General features: G+C 38.6%; 1 protein-coding gene across 2 annotated transcripts in view; it reads right to left on the bottom strand.

The window, feature by feature from the left end:
• LOC133508867 (neuroligin-3-like) overlaps positions 1 to 16619 on the bottom strand; it is a 182315-nt gene that overhangs the window by 101595 nt on the left and 64101 nt on the right. The window lies entirely within an intron of this gene.

Genomic DNA, 16619 nt, shown 5'->3' with positions numbered 1-16619 from the left:
ATTGCGGCATGGACATCCTCTGCTGAGAGATGGTTCCGGATGTTGATAGCCTCCTTCATTCCACCTTCAAGCCATTTACATTTCCTTTCCAAAATATTTAGTCTTTTCTCAGAGTGAGTCTCCTTTGACCTGTCTGTAAGTACTTATTTATTTTAATTTTTTTTGACAGGTCCAGACCCCTTTCACAGACAGTACTGTAGAGTACCTCCTCCCTGTTTCAAAGTGTTCTTTGCAACACTCAACACGGACAAAATGCCATAATGGTCACTGAAATAACTTGAAACTGATGAGACTACAATTAGCCAAAATGCATACAAATGCATCTGTGCAGGGTAAAATAAATTTTTAAAGGTCAAGTGTCATGAAATGGATAATTTTTAGTATGTCATTAATGAAAAAACGGCAGCTAGTATGGACCGATGCGTTTTTTCACCACAAAACATGATTTTGACGTATATGGCTTTTTGTAACTCCCGCCATGAAAATCCTCTCGAGGGATTTGTTTTTGACAAGAAGCAGGAAGTGAAGTGTGTTCATGTGCGCATCGGAAGGCTTTCGTGCAGCACCCGCTGAAGGACGGCCTACACAGGCCTTGGGAATCGCCACCGGCCTTGTCTACAAGGCTGAGCCGGCTGGCGGCCTTGTCGGCCAGGGTGGCTCGTCGCAGCGCCAGGCCGCGGTGGAGATGAGCCACCGTGGAAGTGGATCGGACAGGGAGGCGGTTTGGCAACAGCGTCGTCGTCGCTCGTGGGCAGCGTTGTTTTTAACACCACCGCGTGGAGGTGGATCGGGCGGGGAGATGGTTTGGCCGTGATCTGCATATCATCTGAATACGCCTCGAAACAATATGGTAATATATATAGTAAGTTCACTTGGTTGTGAGATGTTCTCTTCTTCGAAAACAGCTTCCGTGTCAGAAGGGGCGTGTTCATCTCCCACAGTAAGGGCCACAGAGTGTTTTCAATGGCGAATATCCGGGGTGACGTCACGGGCAGTAGATTCAGCCAATATGGCAACCACTTGGATGTCGAATGACACTTCCACAACTTTGCACATGGATGACGCTCTCTCCGCTCATTTTTATTTTTTCGTATAGACATTGAAGTGAATAATCTTATATGTATTTTTCATTTGAATATCTATTTTAGAATGTTTATCGGGATGACACTTGACCTTGAAGACTACCAATGGATATATTGAGTGAAATGTGATGTGCAAGCAAGGATAGTCTCAGCTGGAAGCCTTATGTCTTCTAAAAGAACCAAAACACAAAGCTAAAAACACCCAACAAGTTATTTGGCTACTATTCTCACGTGGCCTTCGAAGACCCTCATTCTAAGGAACCTTTCACATCTGAGACCTCTGAAGTAGCTTACTCACGACCCACGAATCGTGGCCAATAGACTTGCCAGTGCAGAGTTGTCATTGAAAATTCTAGAAATCATTAAATAATAATGAGTGACTGAAAAGGTTATTAAACAAAACATTAAGGCTACAATCATTTTCATCCAGGGGAGTTTAATTATATTTCCTTTTACATGAAGTCTGTTGGGCTAGGGGAAAAAAATCATTTTTTCATTTTATTTATTTTATTATTATTTATTTATATTTATTAGTTTCAAGTTATTTCAGTTACCATTGTCTATCTTTCATTATTTACAGAAAGGTGCCAATAATTTTATATATTTGTGCTCATTGTTACTTCCCTGTCATTGAAAATCAGAAATTACAGTGACAGCCTGTGGAGGCCAACGAAGCTCAGTGGTTAGAGCACGGGTTTGGTAAACCAGGGGTTGTGGGTTCGTATCCCACTGCCACCTCCACTACCTGAGAAGGGTTGTGTCAGTAAGGCCATCCGGCGTAAAAATTGTGCCAAATATATATGTGCGTTCATCTGAGATGACACGCTGCGGCGACCCCGAAAGGGACAAGCCGAAAGAAACCATCCACAGTGAGAGCCTGTTCAACACAATTGCAGGGTTGGGAGCATGACAATGTTCAATGATAATTTTGCATACCACTAGAGAGAGTCCTGTTTACCATACTATACAATCACTGACTTAGGCATCTATGCTATTGGGCTAACGATGCCTTCTGTGATATTGCCAAAAGTATTCGCTGACCTCTGTTGTCTCACATATCATTTTGAGTGATATCCTATTCTAAAATTACATTGTTTAATATGATTTTGGTCTAGCATTTGCAACTTTGAATCACTGAATTAACTCTTGTGGGAAGGTTTTTAACAAGGTTTAGGAGTGAGTTTATGGGAATTTTTGTACGTTCTTCCAGGAGCATATTTGTGGGGTCTGACACTGATGTTAGACGAGAAGGCCTGGCTCACTGTCCGCTCGCAGTCACTCAATGGTGTTCTGCCGCGTTGAGGTCAGGACTCTGTACCAGGCCAGTCAAGTTCATTGATACCAAATTCTATCATCCATGTCTTTATGGACCTTGCTTTGTGCACTGGTGCACAGACATGTTGGAACAGGAAGGGGTAATCCCCAACTTTTTGGCTGTCCAAAATCTCTTTGTATGTTCAAATATTCCTAGTACCTTTCACTGGAGCTCAGGGACTAATATTTTGGACATTTCCAACTTTGTGAGAACAGTTTGAAGAGGGGCCCTTCCTGTTCCTGTATGGGTGGGGATCGGCGCACAAATCAAGGTTCTTAAAAGAAAACAAATGAGAGAGCTTGATGTGGATCAGCTCGACTAGCCTGCAAAATCCTGACCTCTACCCTTTAAAATACTTGTGGATGAATTAGAGCAAAGACCAAGAGGCAGGCTGGCGTCCAGCATCCGTGTGTAACCTCACAAATTTGCTACTGGAAAAACCATCATAAAATCCCCTGAACACACCCCTAAACCTTCTGGAAACCCTTTGCAGAGGAGTTTTCGATATTAGAATTGCAGAGGATGGATCTATAGCATATTAAACCCTATGGATTAAGAATTGGATGTCATTTAAATTCCTATCAGAGTCAAAGCAGATGAACAAATACTTTTGGAAATCTGGTGTAGCATTTTCAGGTTTATTTCCCTGCCCTCCCAAAAATACAAATTTAAAATAAAAATGATAAAATAGGGGAAAAGATGGTGAAAAGGGAAAAAAGGAAATGAGATTGAAATAAAACTGGTTATTAAAAAAGTAATTAAAAATAACTAATAACAATTTTAAATGGTTATTAACTCAGCTTGGAATCTGTTGCGGAAAATGTGATCAGAATAAATGCTTTCTTTTTTTTTTTTTATCAATAAGGACAGGCAAGAGATGCAACTTACACTAATTGCCTCTTGGGTAATATAATCGCAATGCCTTTCAGTTATGTACTACTGCTCTTTCTTGTACACTTTGCTCCATATATGCTAAATATACTGCCTTAAAAAGATTTCTCACCTCTTGCCAATTTAAATATAACATGAGTCACACTCGAGAGCTGTGATTAAAAACATTGGGAGCAGACAAAGTTCGCATGTTTCTCTCTGAACCTTTGGATCTCCAACTGCTACAACTGCACCCACTACAGCAGCACACCGCACACTGTTATTTGCCCTTCTCAACTACGCTGCCCACTTCAATCCATTATCCCAAAATGTCCACCTACATTTGCAGAGTAATCTCCTTCACTGCCACCTCAAGTGCCACTCTTTGCCAACCACGCCCCCAGGGTCATCTCTAATCCAACATCCTTTTCTTCCTCCTCCATCCAGTTTCAGTGTGGCAATTCAACGTTTTGCTCGTCATGCTTTTATTCCCTTCTCCCTCCGCCTTTCTACATTTGTGCTTTGTGGCGGCAGCAGTAAGGAGTGCTTCCTGCACCAGAGCAGTTAACCTCGATGGTCAGTTTTGGCATCTAAAGATTAATGCCGTACATGACGAGACACATATGCATCTAGACATGCAATACGATGAAGGCATCCATGATGGACGCAGCTCAAATCCCGTATGCGCTCTTTCTGCATTACCATTGTTCAACTCTACTTCGTCTCCAAGACTCTGAACCACGATGGCTGTTTTTATAATACAGGTTTGGACAAAGTATTCATAATGCAATTTAGAGTATTTGTCACCGTGATTTTTTTTTGCAGTCTGCTTACACATTTTATAAAGTGTTATTGTCGTCACTTTAATTTTTTCAATAATTAATTTTCTTCACAGATGCCTTTTCCGACCCTCAAAATTCCTGTAAAAACATAGTTACAATAAATCCAGCAATACAAAGATAAAAACAAAAAAAATAAACATACGTTTGCTTCTTTGATGACTTGTGCCAGTTTTGTCGTCTTTTGTCCTGTCTGTTGTGTTGTACTGTTTGCAGTGTTTTTTTTATAAATGGAATACAAGAAGACATTGTAGTGTCTAAAACAAATTTCCTTAAATATCATTCATCCCTTCCTATTTACAACATACAGAGATGACAATTTCTGCTCCGCATTCTGGCAAATAACAGCGATTTTCAAATGTAACTACACCCATATAATTACTAATCAGACACGTCACTGATTTATCAGCAATTATTTTTAAATTGTGACATAATTTGCATCGTTACACTACATTGAATACTTTTCTACAGTTTCATCAACTTTCACGTTCAGATTGTGATGGATCATTGCTCGTGTATCACAAAATTGATAACGGCCACATCAAGATATTAGTTATCGTTGGAAAAAAATTGCAATGAAGTTGCATTGCGAGCTAATTGGTGAGTCTCAGACAACAAATCTGCACTCACTTGACGACTGCGGTGAGGACAAATTCCTCTCAGACAGAATCCTCAAGAAGTGTCAGTGTAGCCAGCTGCCAACACAAAGAACATGCTGACACTGCTTCTAGTCCTAATAATAATAATGATCATTGTCACAGTGTTTTGCTAATGTCCCTCCACAGAGATGATGCAAATGATGTCAGAAACATTCGTTAACAGGATATGAAGGTGAACAGATGGAGTGGAGGAGGGAGATGTTTGCATCATGGGAATGCCGCCAGAAGTCTAGGCCTATAACAGCATAATTAAGGGCTAATTCAGAACAAGCCAAAGTCAGCCCCGGCTATAAACTTGATCGAAACGTAACTCTCCAATTAGTTTCATTAGGCTTCATGGATAAACCTGGATATCAGATGCATAACAATGGACTTTTATGTATTGTTTTAGAATGAAGATGAATAATGAAAAGCAACATTTTATTATCGGCTAAATCCACTCAATGCCAATCACCATTAATTTGAGTTAATAAAGCAACCACCGATAATCTTGGCTAATGAATGGGAATTTCATAGCTGTTGATGATCAATAAAGGTGCATGTTGGTTTCAAGTGAGTCTGACTGAAGCCGATAGGTCACACTCAGGCGATTAATTTGCACACTGACTTTTGAATTATTCTGAAATAAATCTGTGGTAAAAATGCAATCATTTTTGTGCTACCTGACAAGGAGAGAATAATCTCAACAATCAATATTTTGGAAAATAAAAGATTAATTTGGTGTGGTGTCCGGATAAGCATATTTTTTTTGCACAGAAAGTACAACCCCGGTTCTCGACCACAATCCATTCCAGAACGCGGTTTCGAGAAGGGATTTGTTTGAAATCCGAATTGATATTTCCAATTACAATTCATGGAAAAAGAAATGATGCGTACCAAGCCTAAAAAATGAGCATTTTAAAGCATTTTATGAGCATTTCCTGATAATAAAGTGCATAGTAGAAATGCATGTATAGTTTAAATACTTAATATAATATAATATAATATATAATATAATATAATGAAATAATTTACCTTTATACTTATACCTAACCTTTATACATGTATATCCAAGTCTTTGATTTTAAGTGTCTACACATACCAAGTCCCAATCCAATGCCTCATACATACGAAATGCCCTTGCATTTTCATTTGGCAAGATCTTTGTCCCTTTGAATTGTTTTGTCAATTGGTGACATTTTAAATGTCACGCAATCTGAAATGCAAAACATCTCATTCTGTAAAGCCATGGATCATTACTGTGTATGGCAGTTTTCTATATATTATTTTGCGATGTGATAGTTGTGCTACTAAGTTGTGGATTTGGACACTTAAACCCAAAACGTGAAGGTGGTTGCGAATGTGAAGTGTGTTAAAAAATAGTTTTGTGAGACTCCATGTCTACAATGTTAATTAAAGGGTTCAAATGCCATAGTAAAATTAAGTTGGAGTGCTGCAGTACAGTAATTTCTACTAGAGAATGAAATATGAACGTGGATAGGAACATTTCAGCTTGAACGTTGGCTCAATTTAGTCAGTCTGTGTGTGGGGTGACTGGGCGTGGGCTGTTGCCATTTGCCACTCTTGTATGACTGCCAACTTGATTAAAACTCACATACTCATTCAGTAAGTTGATTAAAATCTGTTTCGATACTTTGATCCATCAAATGTGTCACTGGAATCTTAGAGTGGTGCTTGTTACATTTTGAGCTTCTTTTGAATCGAACAGTTGTGTATAAGGGAGTCCAATTAAAGGTTGTTTGCAGGATTGCACTTTTTCAGCTTTACAGTAAAACTATATTGATTATGTCCACGAAATACAGAAAGTGCTAACAACCATTCCCTTCCTTCCCATTCCCTTCCAACAAAGCTCTTCTGGATGATCAATAACGTCATTCAGGACTGATTTGAAAAGTGTAAATGGTGATGTTTGTTCACTGCAACTGTTACCTGCATGTGAGGAAGAAGAAGAGGAAGAAGCGACTTTATTCTTTTGTGAAGTTACAAATCCCCGAAGGACAAATGCAGTCAGAAGGAAATGTGCTGCCATTAGGAAGCCCACACTCCCCACCAGAGCAGAGTACTAAGTGAAACAAAGCATTCAAGCAAAGAATGACCACAAAGAGAGCTTTCAGGCACCACAAAGAAGAAGCTTCGCCATAGACTCGTCTCACAGAGAATCTAGGACAAAAAAATCCCCACTGGGGAATGTACAGTATCTCACTCATGGCATCCTTCGACGCTGATATATAGCGTTCTGATGTCAGAGAATGATAGCTTCACCATTTTAAGGTAATAATTGAGGGAAACTAAACAAAGTAAAACACAACTTTTAGAATACTATTATTTTTTAAGCATTTTCCTTTTTATGTACTTTATACTACACTAGTTCATTGCCCTTCAGACACACAGTCGAGTCCATTTTACTTTGCTCTTGTTAAGAAGAACCCCAAGTCGGCCACCTTTCACCAGCATTCATTACGATTGCTAAAAGTCATGCAATCTTTATGTCATATGGGGGCGTGGGAAGCAATAGTATTAAAGGTTGGGCGAACACCCATTTAATACCTTACAACAAAAGGTCATTTATAATACAGTAATAGGCCTTATAAAAACCTGTCACAAAGTGCAAAATGTCGCCGGTGATACAAAAGCACAGCATAAACTGATTTTGGAACAATGTTGGGAGTGCAGCCTAAAACCAGACATAAATAAGCTTTGTGACTGCAATGGTAATAGCTACGTGATCAGTATGAATTGCCTATTGAGTCAGATTCTGAACGCCAATACAGGAAGACTTAGACAAGATGACAAATAAGTAATTACTCCGGGATAATGGGAGAGAGCAAGAAGTAAATGTTAAATCTTATAGCGCAACTTTCTCAAGTGTATCGGACAACAAGATAATAAAGCAAACATTGAAACAAAGCTGATAATGTTCCTCCTGAATTGCTTTGCCATCTGTGGATTTTATCTTAGCAATTGGCATCTTTGGGTTTAGACACTCTAGTTTTACACAAAATCCTGTTGGACGCTCTTTGATCAACAGAATAGGAATTCTTTGGCTCCCCTTTTGGCATGTTTTTTGTGATACACAGAATTATAGTGCAGAGATCTCGTTTGATGTTCCTCCTTGATCTGAAAAGAACAAAATTTTACAGTGATGTATAAAGTACGATCAACCTGTGTCTTCAGACTCGGGGTTTTAGTGCAGCATATACATTTTTTTTCCCGATGAGACAGGACACGAAAATGCAACTTATTTGGTCACATACTAATTTCTGAATGGTGCTGTGAAAAATGAACAAAAAAAGAAGCACAGGTCATTTAAGGAAGAAGAAAAAACCTTTTTGATTTGAAAAGCAGACACCTGGTCTCTCAACCAATCAGAGATTGTGACGAGAGGGGACCTTCCACTTCATTGGCCGTACTGTCTGTGTGGGCGTGCACGCATGCATGTGTGGGAAGTATGTTATGACAAATTTGTATGAAGTCTGAACAAAGACAACACAACTTAAAACCTCAAGTGAATAAATCCATTTTAAACACAACCGACCCAGGCAATTTCTGCTGTTTGTTACACAAAACACAGTGGAATATTTCCTATTTCCTTTCAGCTTTGCAATTATGGAGAACTTTGCCCAGCAATACAAACAAAAATGTGAATATGGCACTTGATAGCTTTGGGGAAAATATATTGCCCCAATTTGCTGTCATGAAAGGCCTGAACATATATAATATGCTTAGCCCAGTGGTTTTCAAAATTTTCTGGGTGCATTTTCCCCTCAGTTTGAAAACCACTGACTTCGAGGGAACAAAGAGTAATAGATAACACAAAAATGCTGTACAAAACAGTCCAAGAAGTAGAGTAATACCTATAATAAAATTCTGCAATATAGCAGGACCACGAAGCAAGAACCGTGATATACTGTAGCGTAGGATTATTGTATCTTTATTCCGTGATGATGAATTGTAGGGATTTGGGCTGGGACTCATTGCTTCTGTGACATTTGCATTCCAGGACTCAGATAGTGTCAAGTGCAAAAATGATCTATGATAGAAAATGTATTGGAACAGCTTGTTAGTGAAAAACACTGGTGTATGCTTAAATTGATTCCTGTATGCCACACTATTCTAAAATGTCAAGCACTGAGAAAACAACATACTTTGTGCCTTGCAATTTGTTGTAGAATGGAAAAAAAAATGAATGCAATTTCCTTAACAGTGCATTAGCCATCAGGGTTCAAGACTTAAAAATGACAGGAGATTGGATTTTTGTAGCTCATCATAGTACAACATTGCAGCAACAGCAGGTGGTGACAAAGAGGACAGAAAAAGCATGAAAAGTGCCCCTGTTTCATTAAGTGGTGTAACTATTTGGTCTTCTCGCAAGTGATGTTAAACCACGACTGGTTAACCATCGTTGGAGCCTCAGTAATAAACAAAAACAATGGAGGAGGGGTGGGGGCCCAGGGAATTAATTTCTTGACGCGGCTGCTTGACACGTAAAGAATTTTAATTGATTATAATTAATATAATATTGCCTTTATATAAATGGACTCCATTTATCATTTAAGTCAAAGTCATTCTTATATTTAACATGCTAAGCCCTAAACCACCACTTGCATCATAAAGTGAGACAACCAGAAATGAACAATTTTACCCATCATACTAAACTATAACTATTGTAATATATAAGTATATTACAATAATTATATTACCCTATATATTACTATTCATCAAAATAGATAGAAATACCATTTGTAATAGTTTCAGTGAATTTTTCATTATTTTTTCCTCTCATTGTTTCACTTCTGTCCTACACCACTGAGCAGCGGTGGAGCGGCACTCAAGTCGCCTTCTATTGAACAGCTGCCACTGAGTACTACAGTGAGGTGATGAAACATTGTGGTTTCACAGTCATTAACGACCCTCTGAGCGAAACCATAGCAACAATATGGCCCATGGAAAAAAAACGAGTTTGACACCCCTGCTTTACACAAGGATGTTGGCTTTTAATACAGTGGCACCTGAAGATTGACGGTCACGGGCATTCAATGTTGGCTTACTGCTTACATGCATGGATGTCTCCAGATTCTCTGACTCTTTTGATGATATTGTGGACCGTAGATGATGATAATCCCAAAATTACCTGTAATTATACATTGAGAAACGTTCTGAAACTGTTGGACTATTTACTTATCCAGTTCTTCACAAAACACTGAACCTCACGTCATTCTTGCTTTTGAAAAATTGAGCCTTTCAGGGGCACTCCATTTATACCCAGTCATGACACTCACGTTTCCAATTAGTCTGTTTACCTGTGGAATGTTCTGAACAGCTTTTTTTTTTTTTTTTTTTAGCATTCTTCAACATTCCCAGTCTTTTGTCAAAACAATTTGCAAATCATTGTATTCCGTTTTTATTACACCACATCCTTGTTTTTTTTTTTTTAAAGTAACCCTCTCAACCCTGGTTATACTGTATATAGGTTGTAATATAGATTTAAAAAAAAGATACACAAGAAACTTTGCTTTACTCAGATAAATGCATGTTTAAAAATTGTGTTTTTCCATTTTGAGAACGACAAATATCAATAAACTAATAAAACAAAGTAAAGCGTGACAAAAAGCTCAAGTCCATTACTTGTGATTATTAGTTCTGCTGTAATACTGCTGCTCGATGTCATTTGTTTCTTCAGGCCAGACCTTTTGGAGTTCTTGCCTTTTCAGTTTTCATCAATACTTTTCAGTTGTAAGGAAACGTGTTCATTGGGCATGGTGAGACGGAACTAAAGTGTTGTCCAGAGGCCAGACATTTATCGCAGCTTGATTACCACGAGACGTTCTGGTTAACTTCCCCGGCAAAGATTTGCAGCGTAACATCTATACAAGCTGCTGAAGAAAGGGGCATGGAAACTTTTCTCTGCCACATTTATAGGATGAATATAATGTTTATCGTCTCTTGGTTAATTTGGAGGAGATTGCCCAAATGGCTAAGAAAAAAAAGTACATACCATTTCTGTCGCAGCATCACTTGCCTGAAGGCAAAGAAACCTCACTGTGCTTTGCTTCCAGCTACTGTATAGTGAGGTTCTCTGCTAATATATTAGCTACCAAAAAAAAAAAAAAAAAAAACTCTGAGTCTTGTGTAGCACTAGGAGGTTAAATTCAAGATATTAATCCCAACTGTTGGTAAAAGTTTGTCTTGCTGAATTTAATTTTATAATAGACCTTGCAGAGATATTCTCTGATACAAGAAACCCAATCTGCAATCAGAAATAACATGAATTTAAGGTTAAAATACAAACAAGCTGAGCAAAAAAACAATTAAACAATTCATCATAAAATCATCTTGGATTTCTTTCAGCAATATTGTAGAACTTTTTTATGAATTTGAGATTGATCCATTCAGATACATACTGTACAGATAGCGTCATAGATTGAGTTGTGCATTTTTATTCTTCATGAATGAGTATTTTTGATCTGGAAATGACACAAGCAAAAGACTAAGATGTAGTGGTACAGTAATGCATGAATATTCACCGCAGACTTTTGCTATATTTTTGTTAATCAAGCCAGAGGATTTATGTACAATCTTAATAATTTTGTGCTGAAACATATGTTGAATTAACATTTCTACCTTAAACATTTTTACACAATCCAAAGGCCTGCCATTTCTTCAGCTCATCTAGGCTTCCTCATTATACTTCGACTACATTTACATGATGTTCCTGTCAGGCAAGAAAGCTCCAATTGAGATCACTATGGACAAAACGCGACGGTCATAAGACAACACGGGGGAATGGACTGCGATCCTGAGTAAACCGTGGGCGAAAACGTAGTGTTCCTTTGAGCCTCCTGGACTCAGCAACCCTGTCAAGCTCTTGGCCCTTCATGGATATCATGATAGACTATGAGCAAACGCTGGCGGACTTTGTATGTGGAGGGGAGGAAAATGGCAAAAAAAAAAAAACAAAAAAAAAAACGCCTCCCACACGTACTCCATTTCGGGCAAACAGGTCTCCCATGGCCTCTGGGAAGATAGCGTAAACATTACCTTACTTTTTATGAGATCAAAATGTTGGATCCCTTTAGTGTTTCATGATTGAATATTTTATGTGAGCACAGTTTTGTTTCAATACGGATGTTCCCTACAGCTATATTTCTATGCATGCCTGTCACTTTTCTGTCAATTGCTGTTGTTTTCACTATTGTGACAACAAATGAGAAAATGATGAGTTTCTATCCCTTGTGTTTTGGCAGTAATCAATCAGCTTTAGATGTATTACTATCCGTGTGTGGGTCGTGTCTAGCCTCGGGAAAAAAATACAAATGTGTCACTCCTGGCTTACTATGAAGCATTTATGTTTGGACCGAATTGTATTGGGCAACCAATGGGCTGACACTTTACAGTTATTTTATTTTAATCAACATGCATGAGTTCACATCATTGTGATCTGTGCAAATCAGCATACAGCGGAGCATGACAGGTGATCTGTAAACTGTTATCAGAAACTTATAAACTTGTAACTTGGCAACACCAGATGGTGTTTTCCAGTTGGGACGAATCCCAATCAAACTACGTATGTGGAAAAGATCAGGCGTGTAAACTGGTGTAAAATAGATGCGCAAACGACATGTTTGTCACATCCAGAGCCCTCACAAACAGTTCCTTTTTTTCAAATTTGGCTGAATTAAGACACAGTTGTCGAATTTGCCAACATCCACACTTCGGGTGGGGGGTGGGGCGGTTCATCAGCCATTTAGAATTGGTTTGGTTTTGCATTTTCAAACATTGAGGAACCAACAGTCCCCTGCTAAGTATGTTTAAAGACTGAAGCATGATAGGATCAATGGTAAAAGGAATTTGATAACTTTGCATTCTATGCAGCATTGGCTGACGAAAACAACAAAACCTGTCATCTATTCTTCTTCTTTTTCTTTCAGCTTGTCCCGCTAGGGGTTGCCACAGTATGTCATCTTTTTCCATCTAAGTTTATCTCGTGCATCCTCCTCTCTAACACCCACTGTCCTCATGTCCTCCCTCACAACATCCATCAACCTTTTCTTTGGGCTTCCTCTCGGTCTTTTGCCTCGCAGCTCCATCCTCAGCACCCTTCTACCAACATAGTCACTCTCTCGCCTCTGAACATGTCCAAACCATTGAAGTCTGCTCTCTCGAGCCTTGTCTCCAAAACATCCAACTTTGGCTGTCCCTCTAATGAGCTAATTTCTCATCCTATCCAACCTGTTCACACCAAGCGAGAACCACAACTGCTTCCTGTTGTTTCTTCAGGGCCACCGTCTCTAATCCGTACATCATGGCCGGCCTCACCACTGTTTTATAAACATTGCCCTTCATCCTGGCGGATACTCTTCTGTCACATAGAACACCAGACACCAGGTCTACAATGAGCGTGACGTCACGTGCAACCCAGACATTAAAATCCAGATGTAAACACTTGAAATGTTAATCTACTGTCTCATTTTTATCTTTTGATGTCACTGCCAAATGTTTTCAGTGTTCAGCAAGAATAAATGTATTGACCTAGGGGTCCATTTTTATTATTATTATTATTTTTTTAAGTGGAATGTAGCTACAACAATTCCACACTGTTTGTTTCACACACATACATCTTAATGAGAAGAGATCCAAATAGTGCTACTCTAACATACAAGCTCCCCTCTTGCGTTCTTGACCTGAAGTGAGTGACCCAACTCAAAGCTCACTGCGCGCTAATCATCCCGCGGTGGTTCAACAAGTGATTAACGATTAACTCTGAAAAGTTCAATCGTCTACACAGCGAGAGGTTGAGATGTGAAAGTTTCTAAATGGGGACTCAGGAGAATTGGTGGTGTACTTTTTGAAGCAATAATTACCGTTTCAGCTGCACAGAGCTTAAAGCTGCACGAGGACGATAGTAACTTTGTGGACTCGTCTTTAATTGGAACAAGAATGGCAGCGTCTTAAAAACATCACGGCAAGAGCAGAATTTAAACAACTCAACGCATAGTTTGTCTATTCAATGCAGAATCACAAATGTTAAGAAAACAGGGCTGAAAAATACATTGTAAGCACTGTAGCTTGTCGTTTGGAAAAACAAAACAAGCCCTACATCTATTTTTCATAATACACTGAGCCCCATCTCTCAATAATTTTGATCCATTAGGAGTAACATCGAAAAGCTGGAGGAAACGATAAATGCAGAAAGTGTAAGTCAAACAAAACAAATGAAACATGAATAAAACATTAATCACTGACATTTTGAAAGGTTTTGGAGTCAATTTGTTTCAATAAGCTAGTGAAAATGTTTTTTTTTTTAATTCGCACATTGAAATAAATTTGAGATCAGATTTGTTAGTGAGAGCCTTTTGTATCTGAAGTCGGAGTTAAATATTCACACTCTTGTGTGTGCTTCAAAGGTGTTTATTGCATTATTAATGGCAGATTTCGATTGCACACAGATAGTGTTTGAGAGAGAGTGCAGGAAAATATGGTTCTTGTTGCCTCCTCTGCTTTTACTTTAAATTCATTATCACGTCTAATTGTCTATTATTTGTCCATTAAAGCATCTTAATTGAAAGAACTTTCACACTTTATGTATGTATGTATGTATGTATTTATTTATTTATTTACTGCGATAATTTATGTGTTCTTTGTCCATTGTCTATTAAGTTACTTCCTGTTATGGAACAAGTCAATTCAATATTTTAGTTTTGTCACTCTTGGTCCCCATACCAGACTTTGACAATAATTCCTTGAGAGAATCTTTTGACTTTGTCAATTCCGAGAATGATTTGTGGCGAGTGTGTCGAATCTTGTCGTTGGGCATCTTAAAACCAACAGCGTTTCGCGTACCAAATGTTTGAAAAAATATATTACATTCATGTAAGGTGTGTTTTTTCAATTAACTAACATTTTTAGCTATTATTTTTAGCCACACCCCAAAAAAATAGGACAAAAGAAATGGTGAAAAAAAAGAGTTAAATGCTACATGTATTACTATTACTACTGCTGCTTACTATTCACTTCACTATTGTTCTTAGTCTTTGCACATTTTCCCTGTCACTTCCGTCCTTCAGTATGTGAAAGTAGCTCAAAAAACAACTGTTACATATCATGTTGGGGCAATGATAGATAATACTATTGGAGCAATGGTGTTCCGGACAGTTTAGAGCTAATTTGCCCAGTATGCTGTGATTTCTCTCTGGTCTTGGATTTATTTGTGCCATACGAGTGTGTCGGTAATAACAGTTAAAGCTGCACCATGGGGAGATTATCGGACCACGCTATATTATCAGCCGAGCACACGCATCACTTCTTCTCTGCTCATTTCTCAAAAGGAGCTCACAGAGAGACCAACTGTGTGTTTGTGCGTGTGAGCCGAACACATGTGTGGATGTAATGATTTTCTCTGCATGTTGCGCAATCTGTGTGTTTGGATGCATGAGGATGTGCATGTTTTGACCACTGACTACTGCAGTGTGTGCATGCATGTAGAATGACATTTAGCAAAATGTGGCGATGAGCGTAGCAATTTCTGACTCATAATTGAAGGGCCACAAATGAAATGGGACCATAACGCGCTAAAGTCTATTAACCTTAGATGCTGAGCCTTAAACCAGTGGTTGGATGGAGGAATCGCAAGGTCCAGTTTATCACCCTCCCAAGTTGGATTACCAGGGGTGGATATCGTAACAGACAACATCAACTGTATTAAACAAAGTATAATTTTGAATCAAAAGAGGTATTATTACTCATGTGATCAATGTGTCAGAGAGACTTTGCAAGGGAATAGGACTGCGGGATATAACAATGATAATGTGTTTTTAATATTATGTGTTAAAATGCCTCCTGGCAGCACAGTGATTAACTGGTTAGCACATCTGCCTCACAGTTCGGAGGACCTGGGTTCAAATCTGGCCTCGCTTTGTGTGGCGTTCTCATGGTCCCTGTTTTCTGTGTAGGTTTTCTCTGTGTACTTCACTTTCCTCACTTATCCCCCAAAAAACATGCAGTGTAGGTTCATTGAAGACTCTAAATTGTCCATTGCTATGAATGTGAGTTGAGTTGCTTCTATATTCCCTTAAATTGGATGGGAACCAGTTCAGTGTAGATCTTGCATCCTGGCTGAAGATAGCTGGAAATAGGCTCCAGCATCCCCACATCCCTCATTAGGATAAGCGGTGTAGGAAAAGGTAGATGGATGGAAATACCTCTTACAGACAAGTAAAACCCCAATAATATATATTGTTGAATAATGCGCCTCTAAAAGTGCCAATGAAAGGCAACCATTTATGTGGGATAATTAAACACTTAGACTATCCAAAAAAACATCTCGGGTACCACAGGAAGGAGTCACTGTTCTAATCCAATCAATAATTTTGTGATTGGAGTCACAAGAACTGAATTCACAGTGGCTAATATGCATTAATCTTACTAAAACCTGGTAAATATCACAAGGTAAATAATATTGCTGAGGCATTATGTGGACTCTATGACTAATGTTTATTAATGGAACGTTTGCCACTCATGTGCAAATTCTGCTGTTGTTTGCTTGAATCCAACAGATGAGCTTTGTTTATAAAGGGAACCAATATGCTCCCATTTGTAGCCATGTCAATAATGAACACCACAAATAAAATGTACAATGAGGACAACGATAGCATACATTCTTTGAATAAAAGAATAAAGATTATTTTCTTACTGTTAAAAAATATGAAGGAAATTACAGTATGTTCCTTATGGTTGGATGATACTGATGATAATGTAGGTAAAAAGCTGGCTTAGTGTGGTAACAAACTCCATTGTCTGTTAGTGTAGCTGTGTCATGGTGGTGACTTTTTCAGCCACTCTCCATTCCCACCCCCAT

Source organism: Syngnathoides biaculeatus, chromosome 11, assembly GCF_019802595.1.
Source record: "Syngnathoides biaculeatus isolate LvHL_M chromosome 11, ASM1980259v1, whole genome shotgun sequence".
Classification (NCBI taxonomy): domain Eukaryota; kingdom Metazoa; phylum Chordata; class Actinopteri; order Syngnathiformes; family Syngnathidae; genus Syngnathoides; species Syngnathoides biaculeatus.
Note: the sequence above shows the minus strand (reverse complement) of the source record. Positions and strands in the feature narration are given on the sequence as shown.